We start from the raw sequence: 7,029 nt of genomic DNA, 5'->3' as shown, positions 1-7,029 counted from the left end.
GTTTGGTGTTCTATATGCTTCTTGTATTTGTATGGGCATGTCTTTCTTTAATTTTGGGAAATTTTCTTCCATGATTCTGTTGAAAATCTGGTCCATGCCATTATCTTGGTATTCTTTTCCTTCCTGTATGCCTATGATTCATAAATTTGGTCTTTTTATGGTGTCACACAAGTCCTGCATATTCCATTTTTCTGTTCTCTTAAATTTTTCATAATCTTTGCTTGAGTGGTCTAATTCATCCACTTTATCTTCCAGGCTTGATATTCTGTTTTCCATTTCATTCATCCTATTGATGAGGCTTTCTCCTGTCATTTCTAATTGGCTTACTGTTTCATTTCTTTCTTCATTTCAGCCTGAGTATTCTTCAATATTTCTTACTCTTCTGAATTTATTAGGAAGTTTTTCCTTATCATCTTTCAGTTCTTTGATTTCTTTGTGTATTCTTTAAATTCACTGAATTATTTTATCATGCTTATACTTGTTCTTTTGAATTCAATGTCCTGTGTTATCTCTACGGGGTTCTCACTATACTCCTTTACAGGTTGTTGGTACTTTGTGGGGGTATATATTATTTGGGTTTTTCATGTTATTTTTTTTATGCTGTGTCTTTGACCCGTAGATTTCTTTTGTAGTTTCTGATTCTTATGTGAAACTCAAGTCTTCCTTTGTTGAGTTTAGGTCTGTTTCTTTTTATAAACTTTATATGTCTTTGTGGTTTACTTGTTTAGCATGAAAAGCTGGTTGGTATAGGCTTCAGGTCGTCTATTTTGATTTTATATTAAAGTGGCCAAACTGCTTTCATCTTCAGGAGTTCCCACAGAGGCTCAAGTCAGATAAGGATCAGATGCCCTCAGGCTTTCTCCTAAGGTCTGGATCCTTCCAGGGAAGTTGCTGCCCTCAGGAATTTGGGGGCTGGTCTGGTCTGGGAGCAGGACCCAGGAACAATGTTGGTCTTAGGAAGCTGGTGGCTGTGCCACCCAGGGATGGAAAGAGAGATGGGGATGGGAAGAGGCCCCCTGGGCTCCTGGGTACTATTGGGAGCAGCTGGGTTCCTCTGCATTCAAAAGATCAGGAAGCAGTAGGGATTCTGGGCCAAGAGGTCAGTCCAGGGATCTGGGGTGCCAACACAAAAAATAGGCCAGTACCAGGCTAGGAGGAGAGATGGGTTCGTGGAGCTGGGAGGGTGAATGAGGGTGGGGGAGTCAAGGCTCCATGGATGACCATTGGACCCACCCAGGAAACATGCTAGCACCAGGAAGCTGGTGACTGATCCACCTAGGGAAGCAAATTAGGTTGTGGTGGGACCAGGCCCAGAGGGCTCCTGGGGACCAGGTAGGAACTAGGTTGGTCAGGATGCAAAGGATCAGTGGGGACTCTGGGCTGAGAGGTCATCCCCACTGTCTGGGGTGCCAAGACAAGAAGTGTGCCAGTACCCAGGCCAGGAGGAGAGATGGGGTCTGGGAGCTGGGAGGGTGAATGGAGCTGGGGGAGTCAGGGCATGGTGGTCGCCACTGGACTTACCCAGGAAAGATGCTAGCACCAGAATGCCTGCGCTGTGCAGCTCAGGGAAGCAAAGGGAGGTGGGGGTGGGCAGAATTTAAATTCTCTTGGTGTTTTTAGACAAAGAGTCCTTGTAGCCCAAGCTGACCTGTAACTCACTGTGTAGACCAGGCTGGCCTCCATCTCAGAGATCTGCCTGCCCCTACCACCCAAGTGCTCAGATTAAAAATGTGCACCACCACACCTGGCTCAAATTTTAATTTGTAAATTTTAAATTATTTCATTTTATAATAACTTATTTCATTTAATTTTGCCTGCATGTAAGTATGCAAAAACAGTGTACCACATGGGGACATGGGTTCAGTGCCCATGGAGGCCAGAAAATGGCATCAGATCCCCTGGACCAGGAGTTACAGAAAGTTGTTAGCTGCCATGTGAGTTCTGGGAACTGAACCCAGGTCCTGTAGAAGAGAAGTCAGTGCTCTTAACTATTGGTCCACCTCTCCACCCCGCTGAAAAAACTTATTTTAACAATATTTTGTCCTAAAATTTATGAAGGATTTCAGAGGAACACATCTCACTCCTCAATGTGCAGGGTTCTAAAGACAATACCATGTGATAGGTCATATGGTATTTTCCACTGTTGCTCATGCTTTTAACATTTTTAAATGATTTTTAATTGAGCATTTGTAATTCCATACGAGTTCTTAATCAAATCTAGACCCCCACCCATGACCCACCATTGCCCCACAAGGCCTCAGGTATCCCACCATACATGTTAAGTCCTATGCAATTAAGCATTTGTACCCAGATGTCCTTCAGTGTAAATTCATCCACTGGAGTCTAGTCAGTCCATCTAGAGATCATTTATAAGGCATACTCTCCCTCATCCAGCATCAATCAGTCTCCAATAGTTCTCAATCTAGGGCTGGCTAGTCACGCATTTCTCTCCTCTCCTTTAGGCCCTTATTTAATTGAGATGGCATAGGTCTTGTGCTTGATGCCACCATTGCTACAAGTTCACATGTGCAGGCCTCCAGTGGCCTGAAAGCCTCTGCTTCCCTGTGTTCATGCACCAACCCCGGCTCTTACAATCTTTCCAACCCGTCTTCCACAATGGTCCCTGAATCATAAGTGGGTGAGGTTCAGTATAGAAGTCTTACCCGGGGACACACTCTGCGGTCTCTTGTGCTTTAAAATTTGGTCAGTTGTGGCCTTCTGTGTTCATTGCATGCTGTTGTATAAGCAAGCATCACTGGTGAGAGTTGAGAGATGCATTAGTTTTCTCTCTACCCCTTGTTCCATGAGCTTTAGGTATAGCCAGCTGTAGATCTGTCACCTAGTACTGGGCGTCTCTCAGTCATATATTCTCCGTGTCTGACCAGCTCTGCACTAGCCTCCATCTGTTGTAAAAAGAAGTTTTCTTTAATGAGTGGGGTATGGTATGCTTGTCTGTAAATATAAGGATTCATAGTTAGCATGTGGTAAGAGATTTCATTTGTCTAGAGATATGAAAAAGATAAGGTTTTCTCTGGGATCTATGTCCTCTCTTCTCATATTTATTTGGCTGTGTTTACAGTGCCACTCATGAGTTCACTCCTACTGAGAGGACTTTAAATCCAATTACATAGCTGTTGATTGCTCCCCCAGATAACAGTGCCACTACTGCACCAATAGAAGGAGTTTGCCACACCAGTTGTTGTGGTTATTAAACCTTAGGGCAGGATCAAACCATTGATTGGTTTTTCTCCCTTGGCAGTTTGCATATCATCATCTAGCATTATGAGAGCTAAACTTTGGGTAGAAGGCTTCCAGGCCAGTTCTGGCTCCATTGCTCCAAGTCCTGTATCTGAAGTATATCTTGTCTCCAGCAACAGGGGCTTATCTACTAGTTCTGGGAGATAACCAGGCAACAGCCTGTGTTAATTTGGGAATCTCCTGGACCACTCTCACCAACTACTCTAAGGGAGGCTTTTTAAAAATTTTTAAATTTTAAATGAATGTAAGAGTTCTGTATTGTGGGGCTGGAGAGATGGCTCAGCAGTTAAGAGCACTGGCTGCTCCTGCATAACTCCCAGGTTTGAATCCCAGGACCTACATGGAAGCAAACAGCAAGCAATCTTTAAGTCCAGTTACAGGAATTTGATGCCCTCTTTGACCTCAGTGGGCACTGCATGACAAGGGAGCACTTACACACATGAAGGTATAATACACCTATGTGGCACATAAAAAAAAAGTCAACCAAATAAGGTTTGTATTAAATAAACATGCTATGATAATCTTAATGGTATAAATTATGTGTGAAACCAATTCTTACGCCTATTCTAATTCAAGTCAGGGTTATATGAGGCAAGGCAATTGAATGAAATGAAGGTGTTTTTGTCTTCTTTCATGTTGGCAATTTTATCTTATGACATGCCTAGTGTATTGAAGTTATCAAGTGGAAAGAATGTTTTGTTCCTGACTTATCTTGGTTGATTGGGAAGAATCACATTTTGGCGATAAGGAATATTCTTAGTTTTAGAGAGATGGCTGCTAATGGTGCAGATGGAGGCCTGCACAGCTCTCTCGAGCAAGAAGAGAAAGGAGACAGTTTTTAGAGCGGATTTCTCTCAGGATTCTTTGTTTGTGCTGGCATTTCTTAAATGTGTACCTTGGAGCAGCAGCATCAACAACCTGTAAACCTGTCAGAAATGTGAATTTCCACCTGCTTCTTTCACACTCCTCCCCCTTTAAAGTGGGTGTTCAGGGAGCTGGAGAGATGGCTCAGTGGTTAAGAACACTGGCTGTTATTGCAGAAGACCCAGGTTCGATTCCCAGCACCCACATGGCAGCTAACAACTGTCTGTAACTCCAGTTCCAGGGGAAGCAACAGCCTCTTCTGTCTTCCATGGGCATTGCATGACACAAGTGCACTCACCTACATGCAGGCATAACACTCATACACGTAAAATAAAAATAAATAAAATATTTTAAATATTTTTAAAGTGGGTGTCCAGATGAGTGTGACATCATGAAAGAGCAATGGAGGTGGCTGTTTCTTTCATGTTTCCACTTTCAGATATCTTATTAACTATTCAAACACAGGGAAATAAAGTTGAGAGAAAACAGCTGGGGTGCTGGCTCAGTTGGTAAAATGTTTGCCTTGTTAGCACAAGCACCTGAGTTTGATCCTTAGATCCGATGTTTTTAAAAAAGGCCAGGCATGGTAGTGCATGTCTGTGGGGAGATGAAGACAGGAGGAACACTGGTGCTCTATAGCGAGCTAGCCTAGCCTACTTGACAAGCCACATGCTAGTGAGAGACCTTGTCCCAAGAGAAAAGTAGATGGTGCCGAGGAATGACATGAGGTAGTCTTCTGCTCTCAAGATGTGTGTAAGCACCGCCACGTGAATACTCAGACACACACACACACACACACACACACACACACACATGCATAAACACACACACATGCACGTGCCCACACACATGTGGCACTTTTCTCTTTCCTATGATTTTGTCCTGTCAGTGCTGTAATCTGCTTTACAAAGAAAATCTTGTTTCATTTGGATGGTGCTTTATTTGGCCTATATATCTCCAGTCTTAAAGCATCAAGTTCTTCTTAGAAGTTTTGCTGGTTGGGTTTGGTTAGAAAGGAAAAGTCATGTTTCTTCTCTTGAAACTTTTTTCTCTTGACCATGATAAAGCAGAGTCAAAAAGTCATTCAGATGATATGTGATTCTGTTTTATTTCCATTCTTATTTAGCCTTGATCATACAGTATCACTGGTGAAGGGTGAGGGTGTTTTTGAGATCATTTCATAAAACTAGGCTTATTTCCAGTGCCATGTCTCCAGACTTACTCATGCTTCCAGGAAGTTTTTTGTTCTCACCACCTCATTCATCTAATTTCTCCTCATCTCTGGTGAGAGCTTAGCATACACAGACCTGCCCCAATGAATAAACAATTTAAAGTGCTTGCTATTCAAGCTCAGCCAAAGCATGAGGACTGGCCACTGGGGAAGGCAATGTGGCCAGGCAATGACCAGGTGGGCATCATGGACAAAAGCTCCCCTTTTGTAGACACTGGTTATAAAGCATCAGACCCCAAATAAGGCCTTGGCACTGTCAGAGTACAGATAGGGGCTCTGATGACAGCTGGAGGTGGACCACAATTCTGAGTGCAACTGTCAGGGACTGGGGAATCCCTGTACATATCAGATTCTTTCTCTAAAGGAGCCAACGGCTCCTCCCAAGCCCATATGACCCCTGAGGAACAGATCCTCAAATAGCCTTAAGAGTAAAAATAAATTGCATTATCTGGACCAACTGTATGGTCTTAAATACCCCAAAGGAAAGTATAACCAAAGATTACAGGGGTCACTATAATTCTTTAAGAGTCCATGTGTATAGCTAAAGGCTGCATAAGAAGAAACAATGCCAGAGAGGAGATACCTTCTTTGGAGTTGTTGGCCAGGGTGGCCCAAGAGACTCCCAGACAATAACCCAGCATAGAATTGGGAAAATGAACATCAGACCCAAATCTTATCTAAAGGAATATTGGCAACTGATTGCTGCTAGGTGAGGAAGAGCTGATCTTCCTAAAAGAAGGAACTCTAGACAGGCTGACTAGATTCAGCAGATAGACAAGCACTGGGGAACAGCTGGGGACACTGACAACACAGTGGACAGTAACAGGGATGACAGAGTATATGGGCTCCAGTGGCGGGGAGGTGGGGAGAGTATGGGAGAGTGCCATTTGGGATGTGGGTGTACAGATGAGAAAGATTGTTTGGGATGTTCTGTATGAAGCACACTGTTGCTGTTAGGTCTGTCCTCTCTCCCACCTCAGGGGCAGGGGATGAGTAGGTGTGGAGTCAATGACACAGATGCTACAGACTCTGGGAGACTCACTGTTGCAAGCAGAGCTCTTGTTTATTGCATACAAGGGAGCAACCTTTATACCCCTCCCTGTCCTCCCATTGGTCCCCGAGTCTGAGATGTTTCTCTCTCATTGGTTCTTCAGGCACGTCAGGGATCTCCAGGTCCCCTGGAAGAACTTAGGTTAGGTCGTCAGACTCAAAACGGGAAGTGCTGCCTTGGCCTGTCCCTCCATAATCCACCCTTTTGTTTTATCAAGCAACGGCTTGGAATGGGGCAGTGACTAACTGTCCTCTGTTATTTACGATCGCCTCGAAGGCCTGTCTTAGGTGGTCCTCCTCACAAGCAAGCCTTGCCCGTCATAGGTACATACTATGACCATTAGCATGTCTTGTCTTAGGAGTACCTGTTGTGGGAGGAACTTACCCGTCATTGGCACAGCGAGTACTGTATTGTGACTTTTAACTGCCGTCAGGGTGTTGGTCAATGACTGTGGGGAACATCTTAGGCCTCATGAATTTTTGCGAGCCAGGTCTTGATGACTTACGGCTGGGGTCTTGTCTCTGGATCTGAAGCGCCATGAGGACCTGGGCGGTTATTTTGTTAGCATTTCTCTGTCTGTGCATGTGCTGAAGAAGACACTTAAACAAGAGGGTTAGTACAATGG

At 44.1% G+C, this 7,029-nt stretch overlaps 1 pseudogene; it reads right to left on the bottom strand.

Moving 5' to 3' along the window:
* LOC115071633 overlaps window positions 1-6,795 on the bottom strand; it is a 95,460-nt pseudogene extending 88,665 nt beyond the window's left edge.
* Window positions 6,796-7,029: the final 234 nt, after the last annotated feature.

This window comes from Nannospalax galili, unplaced genomic scaffold, assembly GCF_000622305.1.
Source record: "Nannospalax galili isolate Female #2095 unplaced genomic scaffold, S.galili_v1.0 scaffold59, whole genome shotgun sequence".
NCBI classification, from domain to species: domain Eukaryota; kingdom Metazoa; phylum Chordata; class Mammalia; order Rodentia; family Spalacidae; genus Nannospalax; species Nannospalax galili.
The sequence above is the reverse complement of the archived record's forward strand: the minus strand, read 5'-3'. Positions and strand labels throughout refer to the sequence as shown.